Below are 21,720 nucleotides of genomic sequence, written 5' to 3'. Positions count from 1 at the left end.
CAGTCATTGCCACAATACACAACATATCCCGGACACCTCGTGAATGATTTGACAGATTGATATTGAGTCACTAACATTTTATTCAGCCCTTGGAGACAAGCAGGAATTTTCAGCCAAAATCGTGATGACGCAATGCGAAGCATCAGGTTTCAGAAACAAAACAGTACCTAATGAAGTGCCCTGTGGTACAAGCACAGGTTAGGAAAGTGATTGATAGGTTGAAATCTGTGTAATAATGAATATGGCAGCTTACCTTTTGCAGAGAAATGCGTGCAGAATATCTTAGCTGTTTGCCCCGAAATGGCAGACTTGAAGGGTGTTTGAGGATAGCTTTCAACCAAGAGCTGCCTTGTGAACACTCCGACTGCAAGGCGAGAGCTGGATGCGACAGTCATGAAATAAAAGAAGAGAGCCACAAACAAAGAGAGTGAGGCGAGGAATGGAGCGAGTTATTGAGAGCGACGGTATTAAAAATGGGAATTTAATTAAGATAGATGGAAGCCATGGCGACCCGCGCCTGTGTTTCGACTCGTTTCTATTGACTTTCATCAAATGAGAAAGCTTGCGGGGGACGGGAATAAGATCATTACTACGGAACATGAATAGGGAACTGTGCACGTGGATAGCTTGAAAAGACAGGAAAAGTGCTGAAGACGGGAAGACGAATGATGTATATTATAGATAAAGAGGGAGTTCGTGTGTATACATGCGTGAATGTGTGTGCGCGCGAGGGTGTGTTTTTGTGTGGGTGAGGGTGCAGGTGCAGATGTACGAGAGAATTTATAAGAGGTTAGTGACCCCCAAACGATCTCGCCCAAATAGTTACAGATTTTAATTTTATATGATTTAGTTTGATTTCATTTTATTTGATAAAAACGCCGGTAAATGCATATTAATGGCTAATGACAGAATAGTGATACGTACAAAGAAGATTTAAGACCATGAACACTGAATGATAGTCGACTTTGATGAAAAACAAAAACTGATGAATGTTTTAAAAATATTGATTAGAACGAGGTGATTACGATGTCTGTGATTATGTTTGTATCAGATTGTACATCATAAAGACAAAGAAGATGATATAAAATGCTTCTTGAAATGTATTATACAAAAATGTACTTTTTTCCTCACTATACGTAAATGCTAAAATTTGAATTGCAATGATATAGTTCTAATCAAACAAAGAAATAAATCAGTAGTTCTATATCTAAATTGACATTCATTGTAACTCACAATATCGAGTTTCATTGAGTATACACGGTCAGCCTCGTAAGGTGAATAGAAGTAGCTTATTAAAGGGATATTCAGGGCTGACGATGTTTATACCGTATATTATTACATGAAATCATAATTGTTTCATTTTTCATAAATGTGTTAATGATATGCCTCCTTTATGATGAAATAAGTTGCAGCAATGAATATCTAATGCACTTAATCAGTTGTCGATCCACCTGTTTTAGTTCTTGGTAGAAAAGTTTGAATATACCTCAATATACATAATAAAATGCAAAAGAACAAGTGGGGATAAGACATCATAAGTCCTCCTAAAGAATATTCATGAAGGCAAATGCCTAGAACTGTTTCACCGGAATAATGCAAATATTCAAAATTCAATAACTTTGTTATTTGTCATCCGATTTTGATCAAATTTTCAGCATATTGTTGTTGTTTGGATTTATTTCTGCGTTCAAAAACACAATACAAAATGATTTATAATCACAATATACAAAATAATTCACAATATAAACAATGTGGTCATATTACATGATAAATACAAATAAGGATGTGAGTATAAACTAGAATTTAATTCGTCATGCGGACGAATTAGGTGGTCTGTCATGATTTGTCATTCAGTGCCGTCTGATGTATGAAATAAATCATTTAGATATCATTGATAATCTTGATCGTAGACATCCTAAGAATAAGTTTTGACCATTACTAAATGTGATTATTGATGTGGTGATGACAATCGTCAGACATACATCTTCAAACAGATACATACAAGATAGATGATTATACCTCACGGATCAACACGGCAATGCCGGCATGATCCGGGGAGGTCCGGGATAGTTTTGCCCCAGATGACTGTGAACACGGCATCAACACGGCAGCTTCACACGGATCTACACGGATCATGCCGGCAGAGCACGTCGTCAACACGGACCAATACGTCAGCAACACGGACCTACACGTCAGCTACACGGACCACCACGTCAGCAACACGGACCTACACGTCAGCAATACGGACGAACACGTCAAATGCGTTATCCATTGAGCTAGCATATTCCCCATAGAAATTACACGTAAGCAAATTTGAGAATTACAAATCCAATTTTGCAAGCGATAAACGGGCATGATCTCGGCATCAAATCGAAAAATGAAGGCACAGGTGTGAAAGCTAAGAATCTCAGCTACAGCATACTAAAAGCTCAGGGAACACTGACAAGAAACAATGGAGATATGGCTCACGAAATAGAGGAATGTCGAATCTAGTTTTGAGAAAAGGTCATGTCCCATAGAGATTACACGCAAAACACATGTGATATGAAAAAAACAATTATAATCTGTTTTATCTTGCTAAATTTTAACTTTTATACCTTTTAATTATCATAAAGGATCATGTAAGAAGCGGCAAAAAGAAAAAAAAAGTGAAAAAAAAATCGTCTTGTTCACCCCCGGACTCGAACCCGCGCCCTTTAGAAAGCAGTCAAAGCCACGATATTCCCCATAGAGAATACACGTAAGCAATTTTGAGAATTACAAGTCCAATTTTGCAAGCGAAATACAGGCATGATCCTGGCATCTGATCAAAAAATGGTGGGCACACTTGCGAAAGCTTAGAATCTCAGCTACAACATACTAAAAGCTTAAAGAAAACTGACAAGAAAAAATGGAGATATGGCTCACGAAATAGAGGAATGTCGAATCTGGTTTTGAGAAAAAGTCATGTCCCATAGAGATTACACGCAAAATGAGGAAAAATGACATGCCTCTTTTCATCGCTGTTTTACGCAATAATGCGTTTCTCAAAACGAATATTCATGTTTACTGAGGAAAAAGAGTACATTCTAAACCACAACATATCGAAATCTGGGCGAAAAACGATCTATATTCGAGAAGTTACAACCAAATTTGCATAAATTTGATGACGTCATTTTTGAAAAAATGAAATTTTTAGTTTAGGCTCTATTTTGATGACGTCACGATATAATTTAGGGACAATGGTGACATGAAATCAAATCTACAACTCATACTCTATCGATATATGAAAAAAAAATTGGGGGTCAATGGACTATTTAAAGAGCTACAGTGAATTTGCAATAGGCATGTTTTTGCCCATATATGGCCTATAGTGAGAGCTCGCGCGCACACGTGCTGCAAACTTTAACGGGTGTTAATTTCGTTATTAATGGTCGTAGAAGGTTGATCAAGGTATCAAATTGTTCAGAATTTTATTATCAATGCAATGATGTAAAAAAAACGGTGTTTCTGAGTTGCGTTAAGGTGTTACGCGCGGAAACGCGCACGCATGCGTGCGCGCGCGCAAATTTTTGAAATGCTTAGAATGACCGTGATTTTGAGCATTTTTAAATTTTGACGCGCGCGTACGCGCGCGTCATGACCTCCAGGTGACCTTTGATGACATGACCTGATGACCCTTGACCTGAAATTGATGTGATGTAAATTTGATTGATTTTTGATAATTGATAATGGAGATGTGATTGATAATGTGATTTTACAAAATGGCGCCTAGATGACGTCATCATGACGTGATGACCTTGAAAAGCTTATTTTGACGTGTCCATGACAGATCCTATAGATGACATGAAATTCACTGAAATTGATCAAGTCTATTTTGAGATAACTTGGCGACAAGAAAAATCCGTAAAAATAAATAAATAAAAATAATAACTAGAATTTAATTCGTCATGCGGACGAATTAGGTGGTCTGTCTTTATTATTGCCATCATGATCACTATTACCATGTTCATGCAGATCAATGTGATCTTCATGATGACAACTGAATGTTGATTATGGATAGAATGCTTGTGAAAGACGGGAGATGATAAAGCACTGTAAAAGGGTCTCTTTGATGTATGACAATACATGTGATATGAAAAAAAGTAATTATAATCTGTTTTATCTTGCTAAATTTTAACTTTCGTACCTTTAAATTATCATAAAGGATCTTGTACGAGATGGTAAAAAGAAAAAAAATGGAAAAAAAATCATCTTGTTTACCCCAGGATTCGAACCTGCGCCCCCGAGAAAGCAAGTCAAATGCGTTATCCATTGAGCCAGGATATTCCACATAGAGATTACACGTAAGCAAATTTGAGAATTACAATTCCAATTTTGCAAGCGAAATACGGGCATGATCCCAGCATCTGATCAAAAAATGGAGGGCATATTTTCGAAAGCTTAGAATCTCGGCTACAACATACTAAAAGCTCAGGGAAAACTGACAAGAAACAATGGAGATATAGCTCACGAAATAGAGGAATGTCGAATCTAGTTTTGAGAAAAGGTCATGTCCCATAGAGATTACACGCAAAATACATGTGATATGAAAAAAGTAATTATAATCTGTTTTATCTTGCTAAATTTAAACTTTTATACCTTTAAATTATCATAAAGGATCATGTAAGAAGCGGCAAAAAGAAAAAAAAGTGAAAAAAAAATCATCTGGTTCACCCCAGGACTCGAACCCGCGCCCTTTAGAAAGCAGTCAAAGCCACGATATTCCCCATAGAGAATACACGTAAGCAATTTTGAGAATTACAAGTCCAATTTTGCAAGTGAAATACGGGCATGATCCCGGCATCTGATCAAAAAATGGTGGGCACACTTGCGAAAGCTTAGAATCTCAGCTACAACATACTAAAAGCTTAAAGAAAACTGACAAGAAAAAATGGAGATATGGCTCACGAAATAGAGGAATGTCGAATCTGGTTTTGAGAAAAAGTCATGTCCCATAGAGATTACACGCAAAATGAGGAAAAATGACATGCCTCTTTTCATCGCTGTTTTACGCAATGATGCGTTTCTCAAAACGAATATTCATGTTTACTGAGGAGAAAGAGTACATTCTAAACTACAACATATCGAAATCTGGGCGAAAAATGATGTATATTCGAGAAGTTACAACCAAATTTGCATAAATTTGATGACGTCATTTTTGAAAAAATGAAATTTTTAGTTTAGGCGCCATTTTGATGACGTCATGATCTAATTGAGGGACAACTGTGACATGAAATCAAATCTACAACTCATACTCTATCGATATATATAAAAAAAAATGGGGGTCAACGGACTATTTAAAGAGCTACAGTGAATTTGCAATAGGCATGTTTTTGCCCATATATGGCCTATAGTGAGAGCTCGCGCGCACACGTGCTGCAAACTTTAACGGGTGTTAATTTCGTTATTAATGATCGTAGAAGGTTGATCAAAGTATCAAATTGTTCAGAATTTTATTATCAATGCAATGTAAAAAAACGGTGTTTCTGCGTTGCGTTAAGGCGTTACGCGCGCAAAATTTTGAAATGCTTAAAATGACCTGAAACATACTCTCGTTTGGTCAAAAAGTGATTTTGAGCATTTTTAAATTTTGACGCGCGCGTACGCGCGCGTCGTGACCTTCAGGTGACCTTTGATGACATGACCGGATGACCCTTGACTTGAAGTTGATGTGATGTTAATTTGATTGATTTTTGATAATTAATAATGGAAATATGATTGATAATGTGATTTTACAAAATGGCGCCTAGATGACGTCATCATAACCTAATGACCTTGAAAAGCTTTTTTTGACGTGTCCATGACAGATCCTATGTATGACGAAAAAATCAGCAAAATTGATTCAGCCGATTCGGAGAAAAGTTGGCGACAAGAAAATCCGTAAAAATAAAGAAAGAAAGAAAGAAAGAAAGAAATAAGAAAATTCTGACGAAATTAAGAGGTGATCTGTCAAAGACAGACCACCTAATAAGAAAATTCTGACGAAATTAAAAGGTGATCTGTCATAAATGACAGACCACCTAATTAATCTTTTATAACTGTAAACATATATATTTTATGTAATAAATGAACGCAGGAGACCGCCATCGTGAGCATATTGCTTTGTGAATTTTACTTTATGAATTGAGATATAAATATTGCCAGCTTGGACCATCCCTTTAAGCAAAAACACTAATCAGACCCACCATGTTTATTACATGATTGAGCCCTGGTAATCATATGAATATGATGATAAAAACATGATGAACAGTTTTTACCCCTTCAAATAACTATGTGCTCTGACAAAGAGAATCTACTGATACGTTCACAATATTGTAGGATTCTTTAATGTACTCGGAAGGATGTCAAAATGAAATGAAATTTGAAAGAGAATAAAATGAAAGAAAACCAGCGCTGCATTGCAAGGTTCGAGAACAAATAGACTGAAATGCATGAGAATAAGGACGTTTCGAGAAACTGGTAAAAAAAACTACTACACTTTTTTTCGTGACAATATTCCAACCCTTAACAGGGGCCCTACTTAGAATAGAACGGTTGCCCCGAAGGAAAGAACACAAAACAAAGCAAATCGCATTTTAATTATAAACTGGAGGTCACTACCTCGTGAAAATAGCGAACAAAAATAGGTCATTATCATTCCCGCGTTATTCATCAAGATTACCCAGATTCGGCTGATGATTAGAGTTCAATTAATATCCGATGGTAGTGAGGTCTATGGTTGACGGGGTTGCTAATGGTTACGGAATCAAATAAAATCATTAGGGCATCTCTAAATGATATCAATTAGGGCATGGATATCATCAGTCCGATATGCATTGTATTCCCAGTTGGACAAATATTGATATTCGTTGCGGAAAGGGAATTAGAATTACCAGGTATTCTGGAGCCAAAGAAGGTTCGCTTCATTTTTATTGGGGGCTTTTCGCATCGGAGATGCAGACCGCTGTAGGGAACGTAGAGAATCTATTGTCTAATGCCCTTCGTCATGTTCGTGACAATGAAGGCTTGTCGAGGGTCGGCAAATCGAAAGGGCAGTTTCGTCCGTGACTCTGGACAAACTGTGTTTTCAATTTTTCGTCAGCTCCTAAACGTAGGGCGAAACTGCCGTTCCGATTTTACTCATTTTCGACAATTACCTCCCATCTTTTCATTGTGATTTGACTTGCATTTTAAATGTATTTGTTGTGTTCTGGGATTTGTTCCGCGTCGTTGTGCGAAAACTTTCTAATTAATGTTAAGTTGCAATGATATTGTAGGCGTTATTATGGTATGCTCTGACGTCGGCCTTGCATCATTGTATCAGATGGCGTCGCGCCTGTTCTTTTGTTTTTTGCCAACCCCCCCCCCCCCCCATCCCCCCCACCTCTCATTTGTTTTGGGATTCATTTCATTGTATTTATTCCATTTCCAACATTTACTATATGTTTTGCTCCATACATCTCGATACATATAATTGCAATAGACAAATAATAGACAAGAAAACAAAGAAAATTCATATATAGTATATGTACAACAACCTAACATTGCTATTGCTCACCAGCAGGTACTAGGTTTGAAGACAGACATTTTCCTCATAATGTACATTTTCTTGCACTTCTCTTATATCTCTTGATTTGATGTATGGTTCTCTTCTCAAGCGCCTCGGGCATTTAAACAAAATGGTAAAGACGCTATATAAATCATATGTATTATTATCATTATTAAATAACCAAGATAACCATAAAAAAAAGGTTTGGAAGGTAGGAGGCTGCTAGAAAGCGGAGGTTGTAGAGTAAGCCCAATATAAAAATATTCGTATAAATATGATAAAAAAATTCGTATAATAACAAAAACCACAAATACAACATCAATCAAATACCTGTTGTGCTAAACAGATATCAGAAAGTTAACAATGTTCATGCAGTTTTATGCAGGGTATATGTTTTGAATGTGATGAACAATTCCAATCCTGCTGCGACCGAGATTGATTGGATTTGAAAATAATGATTAGGTCTAAAGCGTCCCCCCCCCTCCCCCTCCAAAAGAAAAAAAATCAAGCAACTTCAAATGACTTCGCCGAAAAAATGGTAAATCATAACAAAAAAAAGTGAAGACCTAACGAATTATAAGAAATAGTCGAAGAGTCATTAAGCAGTTCTGATCAGAGAGTTGTCTGTTCGAATCCCACTACGGTCCAACGTCCTTTGCCGAGGCGTCAATCCGCACTTTGCCACTCTCCGATGGATACCCGGTACACACTAAGAAATAAAGGTTCAAAATTGAACCCCGAAAGGTTGATGCAAAATCAGCACACTATGGGTTCAAAAATTGAACCCTGCGGTTGGGGTTCATTTTTGCACCCTGCGGGTTCAAGACTGCACCCCTAGGGGTTCAATTTAAAATTTAGGGGTGCAGTTTTGAATCCGCAGGGTGCAAAAATGAACCCCTACCGCAGGGTTCAATTTTTGAACCCATAGGGTGCTGATTTTGCATCAGCCTTTCGGGGTTCAATTCTGAACCTTTATTTCTTAGTGTGTAGGACGCGGAAGCCCATGTAGTATGTCTATTAATAATGGAATGCTTCCCAGGGAGTGGAGGAAGTGCACACATTGTTTGCAGGCATGCACTATCCAATGACCGGGGTGACAATGATTATGTGTAAAGTGCTTAGAAACGCAAAGTATTGCTGTATTAATGTAACTTGTTTTATAATACACACTAAGAAATAAAGGTTCAAAATTGAACCCTGCGGTTGGGGTTCATTTTTGCACCCTGCGTGTTCAAAACTGCACCCCTAGGGGTTCAATTTGAAATTTAGGGTGCAGTATTGAATCCGCAGGGTGCAAAAATGAACCCCAACCGCAGGATTCAATATTTTTGAACCCCAAATCAGGGGTTCAATTTTTGAAACCACAGGGTGCTGATTTTGCATCAGCCTTTCGGGGTTCAATTCTGAACTTTATTTTTTAGTGTGTAGGACGCGGAAGCCCATGTAGTATGTCTATTAATAATGGAATGCTTCCCAGGGAGTGGAGGAAGTGCACACATTGTTTGCAGGCATTCCGCTATTCAATGACCGGGGTGACAATAGTGCTTAGAAACGCAAAGTATTCCTGTATTAATGTAACTTGTTTTATAATATCATTGTTATGAATCCTAATATTAGTAGAGCGGATAAGCTCAAAAAGTCACAACAATTATGCAAATTATGACTAAAGCATGAAACTTTCACAATGTGCCGTAAGATCTATTTTAAAGATGTGAGGTAAATTCATATATGCCATTTATTAGAGTTTATCTCGCGTTCGTTTGGGCATTTAGGCACAGAATTGTGCGGGTACATGACACATGTTCTACAAACTTTGTAACCTTCGGCCATCATTTATGGCCCCTGCCTAAAACCAATATGTATGTAAATAACCTTCTGGGTTGTTAGAGATCTGAAGGATTATTTTCGAAAGTCGGTTTGACGGATGGAAAGTAGGAAAATGGAGCTCGATCCGAAATTCTCATTTTGTTTCATCGCCCCCAAGGCCCGAGGGAGACATTAAGATCCAATTAAAAACTTGATTGTGTTGTAACGCCTTTTGTCCCGCGAGACCGCGAATGTGGTAGACAATGTGTAAATTTATGCATGGAAAATGGCACTTTGGCGCACCTCAGACGGATAAGAAGTAGATTATAGGGGATTGCAAAATCCCGGATCGTTATTCCTTGGTCAATTATGTGGAACATTATTATCATATCAGACGGCCAAATGCACCCAAACATTCTTCCAATTTATTTTGTCATGGATGTTCTAGTTTATGTCGTCTGAACGTACGGTAATCCGGATGGTTACTAGGAGCAAGGATGATGTTTTGGTGGGGGGGGGGGGGGGGTAAGCTGGTGTGTAACTGGGGTGTTGGGACGTGTCGCGGTAGACATAAAGGCCTGGTCACACCGCCCGAGCGTTGTTGGAGCGGTCGTGGAGCGGAGAGAAAAAATCATCACCGCTCGCTACCGTTCACCATTTTCGATTTCGATTATTATTTTTTTTTTTCGATTTTTCCCCCAATTTTGTGAGCGAAATTCGACCCTCTCTCCCTACCGTTCCACGACCGCTCCAACAACGCTCGGGCGGTGTGACCAGGCCTTAAGGACTTGAAACTAGTTCAGGACTAGCTTTCTACCGAAACTTTTTTCTTTCGAAGTAATCTCCGCGACGTCTACAAAAAGTCTCCCCAAATCTTCGTCGCTAATGATTAATTTCAGGAAATTAAATTTTTTTTTCTTCGACTATTCCCAGACTCCAAGAGACCTCGGAGACTCTAAACTGCCTCAATATATATATTGTTTTATTTCTGAGACGTCTATGAAACTACTTGAGACGTCTTAGAGACTTTCCCCCGACCGAGGAGACATCTCCACGACTCTGGAACTTCCAGGGGAATTGATTGACGCCTTGGGCCCGTTTCATAAAAAGAAGAGCAGTGGGGTATTTCACAAAGATTTAAGTATGACTTAGACTTAGATTCGCACTTAAGAGCCGACACGTACATGGTATGCAACGAGCGACCTTATTGATTGATACGCAGTAGTCCGCGTTGTCATGGCACGATCTGACCAATGCGAGCAGGCCTCACCCCCACCCTCTATAATTTTTGCCATTAATCCTTGGAAAGCTGTGATTGGCTGCTGTGTCCTGTTACCATGGAAGTTACTACCATAATGGCAAAGTTACCAAAGCTCAAACTCTGTGATACTGGCCCCTGGTTTTCGAGATCGGTCTCCCAGAAGGTGTGTCTTGGTGGTGAGCCCGAACCCCCCCCCATCCAGAAGATGCATCTTGGTGATGAGCCCCCCCCCCCATCCAGAAGGTGTGTCTTGGTGGTTAGCCCCCCCCCCCGCCCCCGTCACCATTGGCGTGTCTGGGGATTCTACTCGGAAATCGGGGAGGCTAGACAACCCAACGGTGACGTCATTTGGGGGGTAATATACTAAATTAAACTACCCAGGGACCCGTCGTTCAAAGAGTTATGATTGATCCAATAAATCGTAAATCTATGGAAATCCATCAGTGTCATATTTTTTTCTGCAGGAAATTTGCAAAATGTCCTTTGTAAACAAGGGCGAAAACACCAAATTGTCAAGAAAATGATAAATTTATGAATATACATTATCAATCGAAACTGTTTGTAAGACGGGCCTCAGATATCTCTATACATAATACCCCTATTTTCTGCATTTATTCTGTTCTGTAAATAACGAAAATCCTCCTAACCCCAATTTTCAAAGACATTCATGGCCAAGGACCACTGATGCATCTTCGATTGACAGGTCTTTAAAGAACATTCTCCGTACATTGTTGTAAAAATATCGTAAGGGAAACTTAATAAAATCGCCGTTGTACGATCATGACCATAACCCATCATCCGGCAATATATTGTACCATTGTTCAGTGGCGTTATGAGCCAAACATCTTTTGGTGGTCTGACCTGGCCCCTGGCGTATGGGGCAAAATTTCTGTATTTTTTCCCAATAAACATGATAAAAAAATATATATGTAGCATTTTTTAATTTTTTTTTAATAAAAGAAAATATGGTAGCGAGTAAAACATTTAGACATTTCATATACCAAAATATAATCTATTGATTGATCTTTACAATATATTCTGAAAACAGAATCCGTTTCACCTATTTTCATTTCACCTTCTCTATTTTCTCCCCCCCCCCCTTTTTTCTTTTTGTTCGTTCTTACTTCCTTGTTCGTAAAAGTTTCAGGGTGTATGACAAGCCATCTGCATGCAAGTGCCATTATTTAACATATTATATTTCACCATGACAAGCATAATTCCGTAGAAGCATAAAATCTGTTCCTCCTTCTCTGTGCCCTAGATTAATTCGTTTAACTTTGATCCAATCTTTATTACTTGACACGTTTCGAATGGGGGAAAATACCACGTCAGGCTTATACAATTACTTCTCCATTTGGAAATTGCTTTACCGTAATTCTAGAAGGCGTTTTCCCGCCAAGCGAAAGATGAGAACAATTCGGAATCCACAACTAACGTGTTCATCCTAAAGGTTATTTAAATCATGTTATCACGCAGGAGTTAACTACTATACTGCGGTTGTGGAAATGAAAATGTTAGAAGGATAATGATTTCAACAGCGAAAACAGATGAAATACGCGTTTCATGTTGTCAAATCGATAGGTTTTTAAATTTATTGGCAGAAGAAAAGGGTAATGCTCCATTAATATTAATTGATTCATTTTCTTGAAATGTTTTGAATGAAGGTCCTTAGATTTGGATCGCACATTAATATGCCCGAGGAAGAATATTTCTCATGTCTGTTAAGGCCACCGCACTCCTTACGACTTTTCGCGATCCGATTTTGGAACATATCACATTTTGCTCATTTTCTGAAAATGTGAATGGAACATATCAATTTATTTTATGTTAAAATTATTGAAAGAATACTAATGTAACCATTTTGAAAGATTGCAAGCTTTTATTTTGGAGTAAAGGCCAAATTAGTTTAAAATCGTAGCCAATCGTACGACTGCAATGACGTCATTACGTCATTAGATGCCAAGTCTCAATATTAGCATCAAATTCTACAACATTTTATTCTGAAATCGGGTCGCAGTCCAATCGTAAGGTGTGCGGTCGCCATTATAATGTATTAATACTTTCTATACGTGTTCAGTCTAATGACGACAGTTCAGGATCACTTGACGTTTCTTCATATGTGGGCAAAAACTCAGCCAAAAAATGGGAAAGAAAAATGTTTTTATTTTCTTTCATAAATTAAATTTGAATAGACTCTAATTACATTTACGACAGTAAAAATTGTTTTTGTTTTTACTTTTTCATAAAATAAATTGGAATAGATTACATTACGTAATTACATGATTACATTTACGACACAGTAGTAAAAATGATGAATATCAAGTTATGTGGAGGGGAGCAGTTCGTATATGTTGATGAGGAGGGAGGGGGGTAGGGCAAGTGAACCTAAAAATGTGACGTCATGTTTTATATAGCTGCACGGCCGACATCTCTTTTTTTGTGATCTTTCCCCCTTTTTCACTACTTCAAAAAATCAAAGAGGGGAGGAAGCCCCATGCCCCATGCAGCGCCTACCCTGTGTACACATGTATTGCAAAAGATGAGGGAAAATACAGTTGCCAAGACAACCAGAAAACCTAGCCTGTAGTAGTGAGTTCTGCATTCTTAGCATAATATGTGCTTTGATGTTGAACCACTTTGTTTGAATTCTACGTGTATTTATTATTTTAAGAAGCGACCTTCCATTAAAAGCAATATAGTTAAGTGTTCAAATGCAAAGGTTGAAATTTCCTACGTAGTTTAACCCTCTGACATTTGCATTGTTATGATAGCGCATCCGCTTGTTTGTGATGAAAAGGTACAAGTATAGAGATAATATTCCCGGCATGTGCATGATAAAAAGCTTTTCAGAAATATGCGATGGTAGATGGAGAAATGCAGGACAACACAGGTAAAGTGGGAGCATCGTATTTCATGTGTTTATATTATTGTTCTCCTTTTGGACGATTGGGACGAGTAATCGTACAAAGCGCCATGTTTTCTTCCTTCATCTCTTCCTCACTCTCACCCACTCTATCTGCCTCCTCCTGCCTCCCCCTCTCTCCAACCCTATCCCTTCCTCTTTGAGTGGCGAAATTAGCCCCCCCCCCCAAATCCCGTGCGGTAAAAAAAACAATAATAATAATAATAATGAATAAATAAATAAATAATAATAAATAAATGATTAAAAAAAAGTAGTGGTCACACAGAACTAATTGCTATAAAAACTGCAAACAAGAATATCGAGCCAAGGAAAAATTCCACCTTTAACATGTTTAAGATAAAATTCAAATTCTGTGATATATTTTTGAATAATAACATAATGTATTATTTCACATCGTTTTCCTTTTCGTTCTCTGTTTTTCCCTTCCTCAAGCCTCTTCCCTCGGTAAAATGGGTCCATCGCCGCAACCTCTTCCCCTGTTTGTCATTGTCTTTCTCTGTCTCTCGGTCTGTCTGTATCTCTCCCCCTCTCTCTCTCACTCTCTCGCTTAGGTCCCATCTCTCTGCCCCTCTTACATACATGTATCTCTTCAACTCTGCCCACCTTATCAAATCTATTTGCATAGGTCCCATTGTCAAAATACTGGATACTCGAAAAATAATTGAAAATACTTATACAATCCGATGGTAAACCTAGAAACGTGTGACATTAGAAATTGAATTCTCCAACCTAGGCTACATTAAATGTCATAAGTTAATGGTTAATCCTTTAACCTTTCCCTTGTCAGATCCTGTATAGTGTATTCCTGAATCTGATAATTGTCATTAGATGGTAATAAGGAGCAAAATTTAGGTGGTTATTTTAATGCCTTGTCCTTTATCCCTTTGCCATGGTTAAAAATCGGATTTTTTTCTCTCATTATATATGTTACATAACATAATTTACCCCCCCCCAAAAAAAATGAATAAAATAAAATAAAATCCTAGACAGTATGGAATGGCGTGGGTTGAATCTCCTTCATGCATAGTTCGAAATAAACATTTTAGCAAGTTGGCGATGCCACACGGGGAGGAAATAATTCACGTTTTGTCTTATCAATCGTAAAAAAAATCAAACAATTCTTCTTGCTTTCCTTTTCCAAATGCCAGCGGGCTGCCGGTTGCTGTCAATACTGTCTTTACACCTGATGATATAGAGTGCATTTGCGGCTTCAAGCGGTCCCACTTTGATACCGACTCGGACAAACCGATGAGAGACATTCTATTCTTTCGTAATCATTGAGAAATATCAAATGATGGCATGGTGAGTTAGCTTGAAGGCACAACCTACTTTCACTCCAATAAAGTGCAACTTGTTAGGGGAAGCATTGTGAAATTAGAAACAAAACGAAGTCCAATTCAATTTATTCCGCGTGCAAGAGATCGCAACAACATCGAGAGAGTTAGGGGGCTTTATTAAATTCTTGGCAGGCTTCGTTCTTAAATGGCGTCGGGCTAAATCCAAATGACAATGTCGTGTAAACTTCCTAGCATACAAAATATAAAACTTAAATGTTTCATAATTATGTATGAAGTGAGAAATTACATCGATCAGTCAAGCATGGAATCTGTATCACAGACTTAATGTTTAACATGTTTAAAGGACAAGTCAACCCCAACAAAAACTTGATTTGAATAAAAAGAGAAAAATACAACAATCATAACACTGAAAATTTCATCAAAATCAGATGTAAAATAGGAAAGTTATGGCATTTTACAGTTTCGCTTCATTTCACAAAACAGTTATATGCACATCTCGGTCGATATGCAAATGAGGAACTGATGACATCACTCACTATTTCTTTTGTATTTTATTATATGAAATATGAAATATTTTTATTTTCTCGTCATTGTCATGTGAAATGAAGTTTCATTCCTCCCTGAACACGTGGAATTCCATTATTTTTAACATTTTGTGCTTCAGGCAAGGAGGTCCTAATCGTCAAATTCGTAAAAACTGAAATATTGTACAATTCAAACAATAAAAAACAAAAGAAATAGTGAGTGAGTGACATCATCGACTCTCTCATTTGGATGTAACTGGCTCGTTCATATAACTATTCTGTTAAAAATAAGCGAAACTTTGAAATGTCATAACTTTCTTATTTTACATCCAATTTTGATGAAATTTTCAGCATTGTGCTTGTCTGATTTTTCTCTATTGATTCAAATCAACATTTTTCTGAGGTGGACTTGACCTTTAATCAGCCTATGCGTGGATGCTGATGCTCTTACGTGTTTTTTTTAAAGGTCAAGTCCACCTCAGAAAAAAATGTTGATTTGAATCAATAGACAAAAATTAGACAAGCACAATGCTGAAAATTTCATCAAAATCGGATGTAAAATAAGAAAGTTTTGACATTTCAAAATTTCGCTTAGTTTTTAACAAAATAGTTATACGAACGAGCCTCCTCTACCCAAATAAGTGAGTTGATGACGTCACTCACTCACTATTTCTTTTTGTTTTTTATTGTTTCAATTATACAATATTTCAATTTTTACGAATTTTGATGATTAGGACCTCCTTGCCTGAAGTGCAAAATGGTAAAATAATGGAATTCCATATGTTCAGGGAGGAATGAAACTTCATTTCACATGACAATGACAAGAAAATCAAAATATTTCATATTTCATATAATAAAATACAAAAGAAATAGTGAGTGAGTGATGTCATTCGTTCCCTCATTTGCATACCGACCGAGATGTGCATATCACTGTTTTGTAAAAAAAAGCGAAAATTTAAAATATCATCATAATTTTCTTGTTTTACATCCGATTTTGATGAAATTTTTAGTGTTATGCTTGTTGAATTTTTCTCTTTTTATTCAAATCAAATTTTTGTTGAGGTGGACGTGTTTTTTAAGAGGTCTCGTCAAAACATGAGTAATTCCACCTGATTTTCATCAATTTTCAATATCACGCGTGCACGTCCCAAAAAAGTTGCACCAATAGTTCTCCATTTTCCGTTTTGTGAATAGCTCTTTGGAATTAAAACATTGTGCTATAAAGCCGTGCTATTGAAAGCTGTGGTAGGAATATGCAGGGCTTAGTAACATTGAATAAAGCGCTATAAAAAAATTGATGTTGCATACTATTTGCGTGTACGAATTAAGGATATATCCTCTTCTTCTGCCCGTTGTTACTTTTTTATTTTCCTCCCTATATACATCCCTTTCTCTCTCATTTTTTTCCTTACTCCATACGTAAAACAGATACCTACATAATTATGTCTCCCCCCACTTGCTAAATCTCTCTTCTCTCACCCCTTATTTTGTTATATGTTATATCCTCATCCTGAGAAGAGTCTCCAATATATATATATATTTATATATATATATATATATACACTCACACACACACACACACACACACATATATATATATATATACGTACATACATACAGAAAGACAGACATGTCACGGTATGAGATTATAGTGAACTAGGATTTTAATAAAATCTATATTAATTTCCCATTGGAATCATTGTTAGTTAAGCGATAGAGCTCTGTAAGCAATTAGTGCAATTGGAGCAACGAGAATTGCCTATCGAGGATATCCCGAGGGACCACTTCTACGAACGAAATCGCGCGTGATTGATAGAGTATGGCGGAAGTAACTTTCCACAGAGGGGCATTTAAGCGTGAAAGGCATATTTTTAAAAGTAAATGTAGAGGCTGTTCTCACTACGTTCCTAAAACTAGTTTACTGGAAACTAGTTTAGTGGAAACTAGTTTAATGTATAGTGAGAACGGTCAAAGCGGTCTTGGAAGCGATCTTCCAAACCAGTTTGGAAAACCACCTCGCTTTTTTTAGCGTAAGTGAGGACACAACCGTTATTATTATTATTGTTTATATACTGCGCTTTTCCCAGAATGGCCCAAAGCGCTTACAAGAAGAAAAAGAGATTGTTACAACTATACAAATGAAAACGTACAATCCTAAAAATCTGGATTGGAAAAGAGAAAGGTTTTAAGTCCCTTTTTAAATGAAGCAACAGATGGTGATTGTCTAAGAGTAAAAGGTAAGCGATTCCAATATTTTGAAGCAGTTATGGTAAAAGTCCTATCTCCAGCCAGTTTCTTAGTGATTTTATATGTGAGACGGAATGGGTCACTGGAGGCTCGTACATTCCTGCGAGGGGTGTATAGGGTCAAACAATCACGCAGATATAAAGGTGCCTGCTTATTGAGAGACTTAAAAACTAACAAAAGTAACTTAAAAACTATACGATGTCGTATGGGAAGCCAGTGTAACGATTCAAGGAGTGGTTTAGAGAAGTGAAATCTTGTTACTTGATAAATTATTCGAGCTGCCCAATTTAGAAGCCTTTGAATGCGATCTACTTGAGTAACGGGAATGTTAGAGAGAAGACCATTGCAGTAATCTAAACGGGACAGAACTAGAGAACGAATTGCATTGTTACAGGCAGATTGAGTAATATATCTTCTAATTCGAGAAATATTCCTTAAATGAAAAGTTACAGTAGTACATATTTGAGAAACACGGTCCACCATTGACATTTCTCTTTCAAAAATTATACCAAGATTTTTAACAGTAACTGAAGGGCTTATGGATATATCGCCAACTGTTAACTTCAGATCTGGTAGATTGCGTAGACTGTGTGGAGAGGCCGCTATGAAGAATTCTGTTTTTGAGTCATTTAACTTTAATTTATTAACTGTCATCCAGTTTCTAATATCTGAGATACAGTTCTGAAGTCGAAACAGAGCGACAACTAAATCTCCTGGGATTTTCGGATTAAATGAAATATACAATTGGGTGTCATCGGCATAAAGATGGTAGTTGATACAACATGTACAATGATGTGTAATAATATTACCAACTGGTAGGGTGTATATAGAATACCCGATAGGGCCTACTACCGAACCTTGCGGAAGACCAAAATCAAGGTTAGTGGGTTTAGATAGTTTACCAGTAATGTTAACTCTGGAGGACCATCCTGTGAGGTATGACTCAAACCATGACAGAGCTGTAGATCTCACACCTATTCTGCTGTAAAGACGAGATAAAAGAATTTTGTGGTCGATCGTGTCGAAAGCAGCAGATAAATCTAAAAGTGCGATCAAAACAACTCTGTTACAGTCAAGGGAAAACATATCATTTTTAACTTTAACCAATGCCGACTCTGTGCTATGATGCGACCTGTAAGCAGATTGAACAGAATCAAACATATTATTGCTTTCGATGTGTTGAACTAGTTGTGAACAAGCTGCTTTTTCAATGAGTTTAGCAAGGAAGGAGAGATTAGAAACTGGTCTGTAGTTTGAAAGTTCATTTTTATCCAAGTTCGGCTTTTTCAACAGAGGTCTGACAATTGATGAATGTGCTCCTAAAGGGAAACTACCGGTAGATAGAGAGTTATTAATTATGTCGGTGATTAATGGCAATAACTGAACAAGATTATCTCTTAGAAGCCATGTCGGGATTGGATCTAACATACAGGATGTGTTAGTGAAATTCATAATAAGCTTGGACACATCAGTTGAGTATATGATTGAAAGCTTTCAAAGAGAGGAATAGTTTCGTCAACTGAATCAACAAACCTAGTGTCAGGGACAACATTCAGAGCGTCAATTTCTTCTCTAATCTTCCTTATCTTTTCCACAAAAAATTGAGAAAATTGTGAGCTCAAAATATATGCTGAGTCATGTATAGGTAGATGACCAGACTTCTTATTCAGAAGAGAATAAATGATACGATAAACTTCCTTACTATCACAAGAGCTCAATTTCTCTTGGAAGTAATTCACTTTAGCTACACTAATAACCTTGTTAAGATTATCATTTTGCTCCAAAAATAGTTTTCGGTCCGAATCTAGCCTTGTTTTGCGCCATTTTCTTTCCGCTTGACGGCGTTGCTGGCGGGCAACAAGTGTGGACACATTGAACCAGGGAGAGCGCGACTTTGGAGCACTGGGGCCCGTTTCTCAACACCGTCATAAGTCTAACTTCTTGACTAAATCGGAGATAGTGAGCTACTTGTCCGCTAACCGTTTCACGAAGCCCTCTTTACCAAGATCGGGTACAACAACCTCACTAAATATTTATGACACCTCCGAACCTGTCCTAACTTCTTTCTTAATGACGTAGTGGCATCACGTGGGTAGACTATGACATGCAAAAGTGCTTAGAAATTTTAAAATTATAATCTTACGTAATCAATCATAGAGGTTGAAATTACATCACAAAACAAGTGGGATAATGCATTCAATGATAATTGTAATACAAATAAACTATAAAAACTGTTGTTAAACGCCACAAAACCATTCATTTTGAAATAGTAAAATGATTTAATCGATAAAGATTCTACCACGTCAGGCCATCCATAACTGAACTCGTATTTGTTGTTTTCAGACCCCTATTAACAGTTGGATAAATTCTATCTCTAATTTATGCATATAATTTGTCAAATATCGTATGTTTCGGTATCAATAATTAAAAATGTTTCGTTAAACTATATTTTGATTACGTTTAGAATCATAAAAGACCGTATAATTATCATCATTTTACAAAGAAAACCATTATGGTTTACTTTCGTAAACTATTAAAATTGGATATCCCGGGGGTACCCATCTCAACGTCCACAAGTGATTTTTTAGTCATGAAATGAATTATTCATAATTTAATTTTCTCTGCAATTGAATGCTCCAGTCTTCATGGTCTAAGTATATGTATGATGCATAATTCACGTGTGCTAATATTTTGAAAAGATTTATTTCCCAATTTATCACAATATTTGCAATTTTGTCATAATTTTTAATTTTGAAAATTATGATATTTTGTGACTAAGGCTACGTCTCGTCTGCTCTTTTTACCGATAGTATCGATATCAAGGTATTCTAGTTAGGAAGCCTTTCGAGAAACAGGTTTAGTAAGATTGGAACTAACTCCGTGGTTGGTGGATAAAGATATGACTAACTTGTCCATGTGTTGAGAAACGGGCCCCAGGTTCTTGTTTTGGGTGGGCATGATCATCCAAAATTTTAGTGCTTTCAACACAATACCAATTAAAAAGTGCATCACAATCATGATCATGTGGTCTTAACGATACTAATTCCTCCAATGCATTCATGAACCTTACTTTGTCTAACTTGCGATAATTGCGCAAGGTCTCTGTAATCAAACTAGGATTGGGCTTCTCCTTTCTTAAGGAGAAGTGAATCATGTAATGGTCTGATGAACACATTTCTAGCGTATTACAATCAAATAAGAAAGCATCATCACGAGTAAAAAAAAAAAGCGATCTTCGCACATTTTGAGCGCGCTACTCCACACGACAGAGCGTTTCCATAGCAACAAGAGCGCTTTACGTGAAGTGATTTTTAACACCACTTTCGTGTGATCAAGTGGGAACGCTAGCAAAGCGATCTTTCAAAGTGGTTTCCTGAATCGGTTTCCAGTAAACTAGTTTTAGAAAACGTAATGAGAACGGCCTCGTAGATAATTATGGTCATGTTAAACCATTAGACTACTATTAGTAGATCTATGGTAAGAGGAAGAAGTGTTGTTAACACCGAAAAAGGTCGACATATTTATACGAAAAACAGAAATAAGACCGTAGGACCGCACTTTTAAGCGGCAAAAAAAGGTGGTTGTCATGACAACGATTTTAACAATTACACCGATACTATATAATCATGATAGTTACAGTGCTGAGAAGGCCAGAGGAGGGCGTTGATAATTGTATGGAACATGAATAATCGGCCTACGAGGTCCATCGAAGTATATCATGAATTTAGTTGAAACCATGTACCATGTCGGTGAGGTGTGTGTGTGGGTGCGAGCTGGGAGGGTTGTGTGTGTGTGTCTATGCGTGATGGTCGGAGAAGAAAGAGTATGCATTGCGTGTGCGAGTGTGTGCGTGTGTGTGTGTTTATAAGCTAATTAGTCTTGAAACTACTTATGCTTTACTTTATAAGAGACAATAATATTAGAGAGAGGACTATGTTTGTCTTGGCAATACGTTTATGCAAGGTCAGGTTTGCAATCGTCGACTTTCACAGAGAACAAAGAGAAAATGAAGAAACAAACTAAGAAAACGCCTGTTGTTCAGAGTAGGAAAGGTGTGTCAATCCTACTTGCCTTTGTCCATAAGCTCTTGTGACTATACTATATGTAATTTT

General features: G+C 37.3%; 1 protein-coding gene across 1 annotated transcript in view; it reads right to left on the bottom strand.

The window, feature by feature from the left end:
• LOC121419999 (adhesion G protein-coupled receptor B1-like) overlaps positions 1-501 on the bottom strand; it is a 44,537-nt gene extending 44,036 nt beyond the window's left edge. The window contains exon 1 of the mRNA XM_041614509.1: positions 254-501. The gene's annotated coding sequence lies outside the window, so the exon portion shown is untranslated. The remainder of the gene's footprint in view (positions 1-253) is intronic.
• Between the last annotated feature and the right edge of the window lie 21,219 nt (positions 502-21,720).

The sequence above is a fragment of the Lytechinus variegatus genome, chromosome 8 (genome assembly GCF_018143015.1).
Source record: "Lytechinus variegatus isolate NC3 chromosome 8, Lvar_3.0, whole genome shotgun sequence".
Classification (NCBI taxonomy): Eukaryota; Metazoa; Echinodermata; class Echinoidea; order Temnopleuroida; family Toxopneustidae; genus Lytechinus; species Lytechinus variegatus.
The sequence above is the reverse complement of the archived record's forward strand: the minus strand, read 5'-3'. Positions and strand labels throughout refer to the sequence as shown.